Source organism: Eschrichtius robustus, chromosome 2 (assembly GCF_028021215.1).
Source record: "Eschrichtius robustus isolate mEscRob2 chromosome 2, mEscRob2.pri, whole genome shotgun sequence".
Classification (NCBI taxonomy): domain Eukaryota; kingdom Metazoa; phylum Chordata; class Mammalia; order Artiodactyla; family Eschrichtiidae; genus Eschrichtius; species Eschrichtius robustus.
Genome location: NC_090825.1, coordinates 129,879,661 through 129,896,544, shown reverse-complemented (window position 1 = coordinate 129,896,544; position 16,884 = coordinate 129,879,661). Strand labels below are relative to the sequence as shown.

The 16,884-nt window shown below is 39.7% G+C and overlaps 1 protein-coding gene across 4 annotated transcripts in view; it reads right to left on the bottom strand.

Moving 5' to 3' along the window:
* The window catches only part of GRIA1 (glutamate ionotropic receptor AMPA type subunit 1), a 300,571-nt gene that overhangs the window by 173,453 nt on the left and 110,234 nt on the right, over positions 1-16,884 (bottom strand). The gene's annotated exons all lie outside the window — the stretch shown is intronic.

Sequence of the window (16,884 nt, the reverse complement as noted above, 5' to 3'; positions counted from 1 at the left end):
TGAAGACTAGTAGGTGGGAGACACAAATGATTAGAATGTGTGGTGAGCAGTATTATGATGAGGGGTCATGAAGAAGGGAATAACTAACCCAATTGTATAGTGTTTGAGAAGTCTTCCAGGAAGAAGTGTCACTGAATCTGGGATTTACACAACAAGTAGGATTGTGGCAGGTGAAGAATGGAAACTTATTTCGGACCCAGGTCAGCAGCATATATTGACCTGGAGAGGTTGAGTGGTGTTACTTGCAGTGCTCCCTCCGTCCCTGCCCCCACCCTCTAATACTGCAAACTCTGTAGTACCAACATGCCCCTCACCCATAGATGATCTTGAAATAGTGGGATGAGCACATTTGGCATAGTTGATGCCAGAGTCAAACAGACCTGAGTTTAAATCCTGGCTCCACCAGTTCCTGACTTTGTGACTGTGGTCAAGGAAATAACATCTCTAAACATCAGTTTCTACATCTGCAAATGGAGACTAGTAGTAGTGCCATCATCTTGAAGATGTTACAAGTATGAAAATGACCTAATAATATATAAAGGGACATAGCACAGCACCTAGACAAAGCAAATCCCCAAGATGGTGGCTTTTATTGATAGTGGTCGTTGTTACCAGGTCCACCTAGACTAGGACCTCTCCATGAAAAGGAATCTGACTTATTTTTCTTTGTGTTCTTCATTGCTCCTTGAACTGCATAGACTTAATGACAGATACTTAGTAAGTACCTGCTGATGGATTTGTTGATGTGCATTTTCCATTAATTCGTTAAACAAATATTTATTGAGTACTTACTACGTGCCAGGCACTGTTTCACATGCTGTGGATACAGCAGCAAACAAGGCACCCTCCTGGAGCTTTCATCCTAGAATTCTGACCAGCACTTTCATAAAATTGACGGTTGCTTATACTTTAGAATCAGGTTTGGAAGGTATCATCCAAAGCATGAGAATTACCTAAATTGTTAGTGACAATAACTGTAAATCCATTTGATGTTTCTGGAGAACCTGATTCCGTATCTTAAGTCCTCTTCAATGGTTCAGTATTTTTGCACCTGCCACTAGGTCCTGCCTGAATCTAAAAGGATGATTTCCACTTCACTCCACAATCTACATCGCAGGGTCCCTCCCATAGTCCGTATCAGCAACAGACCAATTTGTTAATTTGCTTCTCTTTCTTTTTACTGCATTCTGCTGGTACCTGAGAGGCTCTCTGTTTGCATAGAAAGAGGAGTGGATTATCAGTCAAGCAATTTAAGTTTTAACCTCCGTTTTGCCGCTATCAATTTGGATAAAATTTTCATTTATTCCCTCAGTGAATATTAATGGAGCACTTCATAGAGACACAGCACGGCCTGGTTGAGGGTTCAGGCTTTGGGGTCAGAATGCCTGGGTTAGAAACTCGCTCTGCTACTTTCTAGCCATGTAGTAGTGGGTGGGTGACTTGACCACTCATACCCTCCTCCTAGGATAGTTGTAAGTATTAAGTGAGTTAATACATGTAAAAATCTTAGAACAGTGTCTGTGAAACTTACAAGTTCTCAATAAATGTTAGACACTATTACTTTCTTGTTAGTATCTGTTGTAACTATCAAATGCCAGGCACTGTATATGGCACTGAAGAAATAGTGGGGGTGTGGTGGGGTGGAAGGGACATGGTGTTTGTCCCTAGAGATCTTGCTTTCTAATAGGTGAAGAGACATTAAACAACTAAATACATAATTACCAATTTGATGAGTGCCAGGAAGGTGGTCTAACGAGTACCATTTGAGTTGAGACTTAAAGAATAAATAGAAGGTCAAGTGGTGAAGAGGAGGTGTGTGCCTATGTGTGTAGGAAGCCTGTGTAGGAAGAAAGAAAAGCATGTGTAAAGGCCCTGGGGCAGGGACTGAAGGGTCTGTGTGGTTACAGCGTGGAGACTGAGGTGGAGATGTGGCCGACGCAGAGGGCAGGGTCCAAGCCATGCAATGCTGGGTGATGCCTGTGGAGCTTGAAAGTTTTCCTAAAGGCAAGGAAAAGCCGTTGATGGCACATGGTTTCCTTTCTAGCACACAGATTTCTCAAAACTAAAGTGAGAGGATTTGTATTAAAAAGCTTCTTAAGCCTCTTTGAGACTGAAGAATATGAGATTCTATAGTGACTACCAAAAATAGTCTACTTTTCTGGGAAAAGTAGAAAGAAAATAAAGAAGTAAGGAGGGAGTGAAGGAAAGAGGAAGAAGGGGAGATAAGAAAGGAGGAAAGAAGCAAATGACTAAAACTTCAGTGGAGACATGAAGTCTAGAAATGAACTGTTGAATATTCATTACAGATACAGACTCAGTACATATTAACATCTACGGGTGTGTAGGTGTGTTTGACTTATGCACGTATTTGTACGTTCACTGATTTGGCAGGAAACCAAACCGGGGGAGTCTTTCCATGGAAGACAAATAAAGACTAATGGGCTGGAAAAGTTGGAGAGGGCGGAAAACGCTGTGTCAATCATTTTGGTTAAATGCATGATTGCTGGAAATAAAGATGGTTCTGGAACAGCTCCTGCTGGAAAGCTGGTGCTCAGGAATTGAAACGCTGGCTGCGTCATGGTTCAGTGGCTCCTTTCAGGAGCTGCACAGTGGAAATCAAACAGAATTGCATTAGGAAAGGAGTGGCTGAGAAAGGACTCTCTGGAACCGAAAATTTTATTGGAAAATGGAAAAGAAAAAGGAGTTTAGTCCAAAAGAAGGACTGACTCCAAGAATTCTAATTTGTTCCAGACTTCAGGAGCCCAAAGGCGCTTGAGCACTTCTTGCCTTGATGTTTAGATGCGGCGGTGAAAAGAGGCACGCGAAGCAGCGAAAATCAGAAATAAATAAGTGTTCTTTGGGCCCACATTTTTCATTTCCAGGTGAGTAGGGTCAACATTTAAGGACTTTTGAAGGGGAAACACACACCAGTTCGACTCTGCAAATGCTCTATAATGCTAATACCACCTCTGGCTCTCAGTACTTGCGGTTGATTTGGGCATGTGTGGTTGGGTATCTTTTGACTCTTGTAGCAAATGCTAGGAAAAATACTGATTTAAGTTACCTCAGTGCAATGGGAAGTAAAAGGAGCCCCTTCTGGTTGATGAAAAAGTTCTTTCCTGATAAGGAAGTATCCACTAGCAATATGTCTTATTCTCTTAACTACTTCCTGGTTTGCCAGTGCTTCAATTAGCATATGCCTGATTTGAGTTAATAACAGCAGCTGCCGCTTAATGGGCATTTACAATATGTTTTAGGTACTGAAAACACATTATCTCACTGAATCTTCACAATACTTTATAAGACAGATTCTTACATTCCCATTTACACACAAGGAAACAGAAGCTCAGAGAGGTTTAGGAATGTTGCTGGGATTGATATGCAGATCTGATTCCAAGCCCATACTCCCTCTGAGCCCATATTTTCTTTTCTTTTTTTTTGAGCCCGTATTTTCTTATCCGTAAAGTGGAGGTGGTTAATAATATGATCTTTAAATTCTCGTGTTCCCAAATCTCCCTGAGCGAGACGGCAGATTCAGCAAGTTCACTGGTATTTCTGTTTTTCTCACCATGGAGCCCTCTCTCCCCATCCATTCTCGGTGTTCCAGCGCATTCAAAGATTTACTCCTATCAGACCTTGTTCTGGGATCACTCATCCCCACTAAGGGGATGGTAGATAACAGGAATCAACATTTAGCAATAATTCTTTACTTTTCTGCAGCTGGCAGTCAAAGGCTCATACTCTCGCATTTCAGACCACCCAACGTCATTGGGAGGCAGACAAGGTGAGCATTCTCCCAGGTTGCAAATGAGAAACTAGGGCTCCTATAGGGAAAGTGAGTCAGCCAAAGCCACACAGTGAGTTAAAAACAGCATCAGGACTGCAAGCTCACATCTCCGAAGTCCTGGACTGTCACCTTTTCCAGAAAAGCAAACTGCTTCACTGAGTTCCAAGCTCAGGGGCCAGGCAGGAAGCATGAATGAACAAATGGACAGGTGAGAGAACACTTTTCCCCCTGCCAGTGGTCACTCAGCTTCAGCCAGAATTCACCAAGTGAGAAGCAGGTCCAGACCTTTCTTTTTTTTAATTCTTTTTTTAAGAAAAGCTTTACAGAGAATCTGGATTTTAATGTGCAATGCCGTGATTTTGTAAAAGCTGCCTCAAATTTTATTTTAAATCTTTGTGAGAGCCAACTATCACACATCTGTAAGCTAGAGCAACTACTGGGCAGTTTTCTACTTCTGTCTCACACTGAAGAAATGAGAGTTTGAATATGGATGCAGAGATATCTAGCTGACAGCCCTTTCAACCACAGGAATGCCTATTCCATGGGAGATCCAAACCTCAATCAAGAAAACCTCAGAGAACAGTGAAGATTTTGGGTCCCAAACAAAAGAGGGTCAGACAGAGACACTCCAAATCCCAGGAGCTGAGAAGATTGTACCTGCAGTGTGATAGTCAACCAGCTCTCCAGAAAAAAAGAAAAAGTAGCATCTGCCAATTTTCATGATGTAAATATTCCCACCATAGCCAACAGCTACTGTTCGTTTAACAACCAGTTTGCAAAATTCGTGAATATTTAACAATTGGCTCCAGATATTTAATAATTGGTACACCAGAGTCCAGTGGTTCCAAAATGGTTGCATATCATAATCACCAGTGAGCTTTTTAAAAAATTCAGCTTCCCAGGCCTTCCCAGATCTACCAAATCAGACTCTCTATGGGTGGATCTTAGAAAGTTGTGTTTTCAAAGAGCTTTCTGAAATGAGCAGCAAGATTTGGAAATCCCCAATGTAATCCCCACATCCAGCTAGGAAAGAAATAGTCTTGTGAAGACAGCCTGTTTAGAACATTCAATGAAAGAGTATAGTACAGAGATAAGAAACCCAGGGCTCTGAGAGACAAAAGATAAGCATGTTAAATATTGTTAAGTAATTATAGTAATAAAACAAATTTAATTATAAATAGCAGTTTTTGAGAGCAGTCACTGTTCTAGGTACTTTACATGCATTATTTTTTTAGTCTTCACCCTACGAGATAAGTATAACTATTATTTCTATTTTATATATGGGAAAATTACAACACAGAAATTAAATAACATGCCTGAAGTCACACTGTTAGTATACAGGAGAGCTGGGATTGGAATCCAGGCAGCCTGGTTCTGGAAACTACACTCTCAACCAAAATTAGGGAAAGTACCTTCTTCCTGTAAGTAGAGATTATTTTGCATAGAGTAGCTGTACTCAGAAATTTTTCATCAAATTAGACTGAGCAAAGGACAGGAGTTCATTTTTTAAAAAAGATCACACCCTTCTGTATTTCCCAGGGTATCTGGAAATCTTTGTAAGCTTTTATTCCATTTTAGTGACCCTTTGACAAAGTCTATTCTGAATCCACTAGTCCTTGAGCAGATATATTTCCTGATTACTGAACAGAAAGAGTTGAATCTTCTATCTCCCTTTTTTTTGTGGTTTTGTTTTCACTCTACTTGGCACCCTCATAGCATTAACACTCCTTATACTGGCTCTGGAAGTGGACTCCACACCCTGTGGGAGCTATACACCATCTGTTTCTAAGTCATCCTGCCTTCAGTCTTCCATTTGACACTGTCCTGGTCTCACATCATGACTGAGGCTAGAAGCCAGCTTTTAGCGCAGATGTTCTGCTGCACAAGGCAGTCTGGCAGTCTATCCTCACAGGGCAAGCCTGGGACCATTAAACATTCCAGATCTTACAGGCACACGGAGAGGAGAATGACAGCAACCCTGTAAAACCTTTAGGCTCTTTCCCAACAAAATGATAAAAAACCTAACCTTTATTTACCAAGTATATAAAGCCAAATTTAGAGGAAATAAACCCAGGAAGGTCAAATAGTGCCTATTGGAATGTTTATCTTTTGCTTTGTTTTAGAAAGAATTTAAGGCAAGAGTCTCAATCCCAAATGCCAACAGGACTGGACTGACGCAAATGGGAAGTGACCAGCTGGACATTGTGGTGACTGGGAAAATGCGTGCCTCATCTAAAGGGGGAGACCACTGCCTAGGGTCAGCCTGTTGTGGACAGGTCTGTGAATTTTTTAAGAGAAGGCACAGGACTTTCACTTGTGTTAATGAGAAACTATATAATTTGGACCAATGAGGACAAACAGAAAAACTGGACAAAGTACTTAAAATCTGCTTGAAGATGTAAAGAGCTAACAAGAGAGTGAAGAACTGCAGAGCCAGGATCTGGGGCTGGAGGAAAGTCAGTGAGTAAGCCACGTGTTTGGAGCTACTTTTGCCCTGGAGACATTCACCAATTCCGCTGGAAGCAGCTAAACTCCAGAGGAGTCAGGAATAAGAAGGTGGGGATTGGAGTTCAGGACCAAACAGTGGTGGCAGTGGAATGAGGCTGTTAAACAATGATCACTTTGAGTTGAAACCCAGAAGAACTGCCCAATAGGAGGGAGAATGAACCTGGAAATAGGTGCTTGTAGGGACTGCAGTTTTGATTCAAATCATCTCAATCTCTGAAATTGTATTAAAATGAAAATGGATTGCTGTCAGTAAGGCAAACATATATTCTTTAGGGAAAAACATACCATAACCCTATGTCTCAAATTATTTCTACAAAAAAATTCTGCAATACAATGACCAGCACACAATAAAAAACAACCAGTTACGCCAGAAGATAAAGCAGCATAGATAAAAATGAACAGGAAAGGAGAGAAAATAGGGAGATACTCACAGGGACTCAAGATATTAGAGTAATCAGACATATGTTTTATAATCAACTATGTTTACTGCCTTCCAGGGGGTAAAATACAAGATTGATAATTTCAGCAGACTACTGAAAATCATGCAAAATAATCAAGAGAAAATTCCAAATTTTAAAAGTACAAAACTGACATCAAGAATTTTACAGGCATAATGGCAGATTGGATACTTCTTATAAGAGAATTAGTAAACTTCAAGATAGATCAAAAGGAAAATAATAGGATTAAAGCATAGGAAGAGAAAAGGATGGAAAATTATTATTATTGCTGTGTTATTCAGTCCATGTTTATTTATATTTACCCATATATTTATTTTTTTCCTTTTTATTCCATTCTGCATCTCTGAGTTTCCATCTAGAATAATTTTCCTTCTCCTGAATAATATCCTTTTTTTTTTTTTTTTTTTTTTTTTTTAAAGATTTAATTTTATTTATTTTTGGCTGCATTGGGTCTTCGTTGCTGGACTCGGCTTTCTCTAGTTGCGGCGAGCGGGGGCTTCTCATTGCGGAGCACGGGCTCTAGGTGCGGGGGCTTCAGTAGTTGTGTCACACGGGCTTAGTTGTTCCGTGGCATGTGGGATCTTCCCAGACCAGGGCTCGAACCCATGTCCCCTGCATTGGCAGGAGGATTCTTAACCACTGTGCCACCAGGGAAGTCCCTGGATAATATCCTTTAGTATTTCCATTAGCATGGGTCTCTTGTTGACAAGTACGTTTTAAAATTTGTACAAAGATGTCTTTATCTCACAGTCTCTCTTGAAAATCAGTTTTTGTTGGATACAGAATCTTCATTTGCAGTTATTTTCTTTCAGCTCCTTAAAGATAGAATTCACTTGTTTCTTGTGAAGAGTCAGCTGTCTGTCTTATTGTTGATCATTTCTCAGTAATCTGTGTCTCACCCTTTCCTCACTCTGAATGCTTTTAAGAGTTTGTCTTTGGTTTTCAGCAATGTTACTATGTTGTGTCTAGGTGTGATTTCTTTTATTTAACATGCTTTGGGTACATTGGACTTCTTGAATTTGTATCTTAATGCCTTTTATCAGGTTTAGAAAGCTCTTGGCAATTGACTCTTCAGACATTATTTCTGAATCCTCTTACTTTCTCCATATGACATTCCATTTACATGTATGTTAGGGTTTTCTAGTGTACCCACCATATTTCCCACATATTTTGTCAGGTTTAAAAATTCAAAAATTATACAACAATCATGGTATGTATGTTGGCTGGAAAAAAATAAAGCTACAATGTTCTAAGATCTTTGCACTGTCTAGGAAGATGGTATAAGTAGCAATATACAATAAGATTTGGTAAGTCTAGAATGAATGTTGTGATCTCTAGTGTAACCACGAAAAGAATAGTTACGGGTTGTCATCTTTCCAAATTAATAAGATAAGTAAAAATGGAAAAATAAAATATTTAGTAAATCTGAAAAAAGTCAAGAAATGAATGATGTGTCGATAGTTAAACATACTTTTAGAGGGAAACATACCTCCCTCTAATGTATGGCTTTAAAAACACATACATTAGAAAAGAAGAAAAGCTGTAAAAAAAAATCAGTGAGCTAAGCATCCATTTCAAGAACATAAGCGAGAAGAAAATAGAGTGTAGAAGTTAATTAAATAAGAAACATACAATAGAAAAGATGAACAAAGTCAAAACAAACCCCTAAAGAATCCTAGAGAAAATGCAAGAGCAAACAAACACAAAAACAACCAATGTCAGGAATATAGAAAGTAACATCACTACAAATCCTACAGACATGAGAAAGATAATTAGACAATATTACGAACAAATTTATGACAAGATATTTGAAAATATAGATGAAATGGGAAAATTCCTACATAATATAAATTATTAAAACTGCCACAAGAAGAACAGCAAAATTGACTAGTACTGTGACTATTCAAGACATTTAACGCTTTGCACAAAGAAAACTCCAGACCCAGATTACCTCTCTTCTGGGTTCTATAAAACAGTTAAGAAATAAATAACAACCATCTTGCATGGCTCTTCCAAAGAATAGAAAGAGGGAGCACTCCCTTATTCTTCTTCTGAGGTCAGCACAACTCTGATATCAAATTGAATGAGAACATTATAAGAAAAGAAAATTACAGGCACTTTATTTCATAATCAGGATGAAAAAAATCTTAAAATATTAGTAAACAGTATATAGGAGTTAATATCATGACCAAGTTGGCAGGAAAAAAATAATGTTGTCATTATTCATAGGTGACAAGATTATATTTATAGAAAAGCCCAAAAACACTATAGAAAAGTATTAGAATTACTGAGTGAATATGGCAAGGTCACTGGACATGAAATCATTATGAGTAATCATTTCTATTTTTATATACCAGCAACAAACAATTATAACATAATATTTTAAAAGATACTGTTTAGGGCTTCCCTGGTGGCGCAGTGGTTGGGAATCTGCCTGCTAATGCAGGGGACACGGGTTCGCGCCCTGGTCTGGGAAGATCCCACATGCCGCGGAGCAACTAGGCCCGTGAGCCACAACTACTGAGCCTGCGCGTCTGGAGCCTGTGCTCCACAACAAGAGAGGCCACAATAGTGAGAGGCCCACGCACCGCGATGAAGAGTAGCCCCCGCTTGCCGCAACTACAGGAAGCCCTAGCACAGAAACGAAGACCCAACATAGCAATCAATCAATCAATCAATCAATCTTTAAAAAAAAAAAAAAGATACTGTTTATAATAACATCAAAAAATGTTAAATACCTAGAAAACAGATATAACAAATAATATGCAAGATCTCTATACTGAAAAACTACAAAACATCACTGAAAGAAATATAAGAAGACCTAAGTAAGTAGAGCAATATATTATATTATTGGATTGAGAGACAATTTTTAAAGATATCAATTCTCCCAAAGTGACTTGTAAGTTAAAGTCCACCTCAATTCCTGTAGTTTATTTTTATTCATAATTTGATACGTTGATTCTAAAATTTATATGAAAATGTAAATATCTAACAACAGGTTCAAAACAAATTTGAAGAAGAATAAGGTGGAAAGACTTACTGTCTCAAATATCAAGACTTAGGTTAAATTTAAGACCTAAGATATACAAATAGACCAATGGAATAGTAAAGAAGACCAGAAACAGAGCCACATAGACTTGGTCACTTGATTTATGACAAAGATACCATTGAAGTTCAGTGGAGAAAGGATGAGTTTTTCAATAAATTATGCCATCAGTTGGATATCTGTTTGGAAAAATTGTTTCTAGACCCCTGTATCAGACCATATAATAAAATCAATTCCAGGTGGAATAATCTAAATGGAAAACATAAAGCCACCCGAAGATAATCTAAGAAAATATCTTCATGACCTCAGGGTGGGAGAAGTCTTCTTAAATAAGATATAAAATATTCATAAAGGAAAAAAACTGATAAATTGAACTGCATTAAGATGAACAATTTCTGTTCTGTACGTCAAGAGATACCATTACATCAAGAGATACCATTAAGAGAGTGCAAATACAAGCTACAGAAAGGAAGATGATATTTTCAACATACACATTTGACCAAGGGCTCATATCTAGACATCTACAAATCATTAAGAAAAGCACAGACACCCCAGTAACAAAATGGGAAAAGGGCATGAACTGTTGTTATCCCTGTAAAAAGCATATCAACATTTCAATAAACAGAGAAATGAAGCTAACCTCGCGAATAATCAGGAGGGATACAAATTAAAATCACAATGAGTTGTCACTACACCCCCACCAGAATGGCTAAAATTAAAATGACTGACAATCCCAAGTGTTTGAGAGAATTTGGAGCAACGAGAATCATCGCATACTGATGGTGGGAGTATAAATTAGTCCCACCACTTTGGAAGCTATATGGCAGGATGTATTAAAACTGAACATTCTCATACCACTCCTAGGTTTACATCCAACAAAAATACGTGCACATGTGCAGCCAGAGACATATACAAGAATATTTATAGACTCATTTTTCAAAAGGGTAAGCAGCTCAGTTGTCCATCAACAGTAGAATTATAGATGGGTGAATTATAGATGGATGACATATTAATTCAATAGAATCCTATATAGAAATGAAAACAAGTAAACTACACCCATATACAACAATACGGATAAATCCGATAAGTGTGATATTGAGCAAAGGAAATCAGATAGACACACATAAAATCATATTGGATTATTTCCTTTATGTAAATTTCAAAAAAAAAAAAAAAAAGAAGTCAAAATTAAACTCTAACAATTAGGAATGCATGTTAGATGGTAAATCTATAAAGAAAAACAAAGATGTGATTATAAGAGTCAGAGATTCTCTTTGGTGGGACAGTGTATGTGGCCAAAAAGGGTACAAGGAAGTTCCTGGAGGGCTGGCAACATTATATTTCTTGACTTGGGTGGTGGTTACTCGGGTGTTAACTTTGTGATCAATCACTGAGCTATATAGTTTTGCTCTGAGTATGTGTGTTAGACTTTACAACTTAGGAAAGTTAAAAATGAAAGAGAAATCAGAAACCAAGATTTTCAAGTGAAATTCCTGGATTTGAAAATGTCACTAACTCATTTTGAAAACTTGAGACAACTGTGTGGGCCATTCCCATTTCATCTGTGAGCTGCCATTGTGTAACCTCTAAAGGTAACTTGTGTTTGATGGGCAGTTCTGGGCAGGGGGCTTGGATCTTTTCTGGTGCAAGAGTCTGAGAAAGTAAGAGGGCACCACTTGAGTTTGCATGTAGAGAACCAGAGTTATACTAAAGAAACAAGTCAAACTTATTTCTCTTAGCTCTTTTCTTTTTCTTTTTCTTTTTCTTTCTTTTCTCTCTCCTCTCTCTGTCAGTGATAGCAGATCCCTGAAGAAAGCTCCAGGGAAAAATTTTAAAAAGTTGTTTCTGTTGTGTCCATGCATGATAGCAACATCACAAATGATATAGGACTCATTCTGAGGCTTCTGGAGATTATTAACCAGAGGAGAAAATATATGGTAATAGCATTACCATTTATGGAGAGCTCACTATATACCCAACCCTGTACAAAATTCTCTGCATATCATTTAATGATCATACCATTTAAACATTCCTGTGCCATGGGAATTATTGGACCTGTCTTATAGATGAGAAAGTTGAGGCTCAAGAACATAGCATACCAGCGGCAAATGGCAGAGACTGGATTCTTGCTCAGGGCCGTCTATTACCAACCATTACATCATCCTTGTGAGGCCATCAGTACCCATGTGAGATATATAGACATCCTTCAGGATGTCCTAGATTTTGTAGAGCAGAGAAGTAGGTATTTGCATATTCAGCATGAAAAATGGACTCTAGCTTCTTAAGCCCTCACTACCTTGAGCACTCAATAAATACAGGTAATTGTTACAATCTGTTCATCCTTACACTTTCCCTGAGACCCAGTGGTACAAGCTCAGTATGGTTAAACAAAGCCCAGACCAGCTCCCCAGACTGAACACAATGGGCACAGAGAGGGAGAAAAGGAATCATAGCAATCATGGACGAAAGAACCAGTCTTCAGTACACCATTACTATATGACCAAGGACAATATAGGCTAAATAGTGAATGTTCAAGAAATTCAGAAAAGTAAAACACTTTAGTCTTGGAAAATACCAATAGAGGTGGTCTGGTCACTTTCCTCCATCCTAGAATATGGGAATTGAGGCCCAGGGCAATATGGAACATGGGGTTATGATGGGAAGAGTTTCACTCCACACAAGATGACTAGTTTGCAATGGTAGCTGGACCTTGGGTGAGTCACTTCACCTCTTTGGGCTTTGTTGTCTTTCAAATGGGAATGTTAGAATAGACACCATTTTTAAAAGCAATTTAAGCTTTTCTTTACGACAAATCTTAACTGCAATTCTAATATAAGGCAGGGCATGGTTAAATAGTGAGGAGGAGAAGTCAAGTTTGTCTCTTTGTTCCTCCTTCCCCCTCAGAGCAGCCCTGGGTAGCTCCTAGACCAATACCTGGCAAGTAGTAGGTTCACAATGAATATTTGAAGAGTTGAGTGTGAGTATTCTCTGTTCCTGGAGAGCACAATTTACAAAATCTGGGATAGGGCACTTTAAGGTCCCTTCCAACTCAAAAACTCCAGTCATCTAAGGAACTCGCCTGAGATCATCCTGGGAGCAAGGTAGGGAGAGAGCTGGGTGGCAAACTGCCTCTCCCATCCGGCATTCCAGGGTCCTAGGACTCACTCTCTTGCCTCTTGGCCATGGGCTAGTTCATTTATGAGCTCTTCAGTTCAAGCCCCAGCTCTCCAGAGTTGTGTGAAGAGGCATTCTTTGCTCTTCCTCTCAAATTTTTTTTAAACTCTGATTTGATTTTCACCTTTGCCTTGAACATGTACCCTGATGACAGGAAGCACACACACACAAGAGTAAATGAAAGTTAATCCCAAGCCCTTCATGTCTCAGTGAAAGGTCGGGAACCAAAGATGCCTTCATCTTAGCAGTGGAATTATGAAATAGCAAGGCTTGAGGATAGCTAGAAGTCATTTCCAGTATGGTATCATTGTGCAGAGTGTGGACTCCAGGACGCTTTCCTGAAAATAAAAAGGTAAAAAAAAAAAAAAGAAGTGTGGACAGGCTTGGTTCACATCTTAACTCTATCACTCATTGGCTAGAGCAGGGGTCCCCGACCCCCTGTTAGGAACCTGGCCGCACAGCAGGAGGCGAGCAGTGGGGTGAGTGAACGAAGCTTCATCTGTATTTACAGCCACTCCCCATCGCTCACATTACCGCCTGAACCATCCATCCCCCCACCCCCCGCCCCCAGTCTGTGGAAGAATTGTCCTCCATGAAACTGGTCCCTGGTGCCAAAAAGGTTTGGGACTGCTGGGCTAGAGGATCTTCTGCAAGATCCCAAACTCTTAGGCCTCTCTTGTTGCGGAGCACAGGCTCCAGATGTGCAGGCTCAGTAATTGTGGCTCACGGGCCTAGTTGCTCCGCGGCATGTGGGATCTTCCCAGACCAGGGCTCGAACCCGTGTCCCCTGCATTGGCAGGCAGATTCTCAACCACTGCGCCACCAGGGAAGCCCCAGGTTTCTTTTTTGTATCAATAAAATGGGGATAACAGCATCCCTTACCTCATGGAGACACAGGGGGGGAAAGTATATAAGATGTTAAACATAGAGCCTGGCAGCCAGGATGTGCTCAGTCAGTGGTAGCTGTTAGCATTCCGACCAGCCAGCTGCTGAGTGAATTCTCTTGACAGTATCCCTGCCAAATGGTCCTCTGCTTGAAAACTTCCAGTAATGGAGAACTCACTACCTCAAGGGGAATCAGCTCATCCTCAAGCATCTGATCAGCTGAGACTTCCACCTTCCTCTTGAGACAAGGAAGTCCCTGAAGGCCAAGATGAGACCGTTCCAGGTGGGATCCCAGGATGCGATGCCACTCTGACAGTCAAGCCTATAGTTAAACTTGAGATAAACAGAAGGCTTTACCTCCCAGGTCTGCTGGGTTGGCAGTCTCTGTGCAAAGCTCACCTAAACCCAAATTACTAAGCTGCCAGACATAGGGAAACTCTGAAATAATTCTTTAGCAGCAAGATTCCAAGGTGGCAGATATCTATCTGCTTCCTTTCCTGGTTTGCCTCCAGCCCCTAGCCTGGCAAGGAACAGACAGGTACTTCTCTTTGGTCCACTCAGGATGTTTCTTTTTCAGTCTGAGATTTGAGACCATCATTTTCTATAAATGTAAGCCCCTTGTGTACAATGGCCTGAGATCCCTATGACTTCCCATGGTGAAAAATCTGGTGGACACGTGGCATTTCTCTCCTCAAGAAATTCAGGATTAGAGAACATTTCTCTTTCCTACTATTTGGAAACCTAGCCCTACAATCTCCATACTTCTGCCCCATCAGTAGGAGATGGCTCACCCTATGGACCACCTGTGACCAACCCTATGTGGCCCTCAGGGCACGCAGTACTCTGCCTACTTTATCTAGCCAACTTCCTCGTCCTGCACAGAATCTTCAGTCAAGCTTGTAGCCTTCCTCATTTTCTCCTGTGACTCTACATGCCTCAAGACCTTTACCCATGCTATCTTCAGGCAAAGCATCTCCTCTTTCCTGCCTTTCACTTACTTTAAAGTCCTACTTTCTCTGAACTTTTCACTATGATTTTTGACCCTTCCCAACCACCCAGGATCCATCCCTATAATATAGATGCAGTCACTTTAGTTTTCTGAATTGGTGGCGAACTCACTGGCAGGCTTGCACCACTCTGAAATAATCTGTGAGTGTTGTGCATTTGCAATATTATGGTCTTTTGGGTTAAGTGCTGTGGCTTACATTACTTTCATACTTTCTAAAGTGCCTAGCCTAGTAGATGCTTAGTAAATTTTTCTGGATAAAAAGAATCTATTTGAAGTGATAAAAAGTATTAAACTAGAATTAGCAATGGACTGCAAGTCAGCCAAAAAGAAAGGAAATTATATAAAATCAACAGCCCCACTCTGGTGAACCTATGCTATTTAATACCAGTTACCATCGTTTGACTTTTATTTAATTCTGTTATAGTATTATCATAGGACAGATAGGCAAATTTGTGTGATTTTCAGTGGACCACATCATAATCTCAGGACTATAATACTTACTGAATGAAGGGAAGGATGGAGGAATTCCTGAGAAGGAAATATAATTTCACATGCAATTAAGGGAGGCTGATAAATACAGTACATTATCAAAATCAGTTCTCCTTGAGGCTGCCCTTGGATCTCAATTCTTTTTTTTTTTAAAGAACTTTAAAAAAAAATTAAATTATTTATTTTATTTATTTTTGGCTGCCTTGGGTCTCCGTTGCTGCGTGCGGGCTTTCTCTAGTTGCGGTGAGCGCGGGCTGCTCTTCACTGCGGTGCACAGGCTTCTCATTGTGGTGGCTTCTCTTGTTACAGAGCACAGGCTCCAGTAGTTGTGGCACACGGGCTCCAGAGCGCAGGCTCAATAGCTGTGGCGCACAGGCTGAGTTGCTCCGTGGCATGTGGGATCTTCCTGGACCAGGGCTCGAACCCGTGTCTCCTGCATTGGCAGGTGGATTCTTAACCACTGCGCCACCAGGGAAACCCTGGATCTCAATTCTTGCCTCAGCTCTGTAGCATGGCATTCAGGGCTCTCCATATTCTTTTTTTTTTTTTTATTGAGGTATAGTTAATTTACAATGTTGTGTTAGCTTCAAGTATACAGCAAAGTTGTACACCTGAAACTAACACAACATTGTAAATCAACTGTACTCCAATATAGAATAAAAATTAAATTTAAAAATGTATACAGCAAAGTGATTCAGTTATACATATATATGTATATATATATATTCTTTTTCAGATGCTTTTTCATTATAGGCTATTACAAGATACTGTGTATAGTTCTCTGTGCTATACAGTAGGTTCTTGTTTACCTATTCTGTATAGAGTAGTGTGTATATGTTAATCCCAAACTCCTAATTTATCTCTCTCCCCCACCACTATCCCCATTGGTAACCATAAATTTGTTTTCTATGTCTGTGAGTCTATTTCTGTTTTGTAAATAAGTTCTTTTGTTTCGTTTTTTTTAGATTCCACATATAAGTAATATCATATGATGTTTGCCTTTCTCTGTCTGACTTACTTCACTTAATGTGATAATCTCCATCCATGTTGCTGCAAATGGCATTATTTCATTCTTTTTTATGGCTGAGTAATATTCCATTGTATATATATACCACATCTTCTTTATCCATTCCTCTGTCTATGGACATTTAGGTTGCTTCCATGTATTGGCTGTTGTAGATAGTGCTGCAATGAATATTGGGGTGCATGTATATTTTCAAATTATGGTTTTCTCTGGATATATGCCCACGAGTGGGATTGCTGGATCAGGTGGCAGTTCTATTTTTAGTTTTTTGAGGAACCTCCATACTTTTCTCCATAGTGGCTGCACCAATTTACATTCCCACCAACAATGTAGGAGGGTTCCTTTTTCTCCACACCCTCTCCAGCATTTATTATTTGTAGACTTTGGAATGACGGCTGTTCTGACTGGTGTGAGGTGATAGCTCATTGTAGTTTTGATTTGCATTTCTCCAATAATTAGTGATATTGACCATCTTTTCATGTAAGACTCTCCATATTTTAAGTA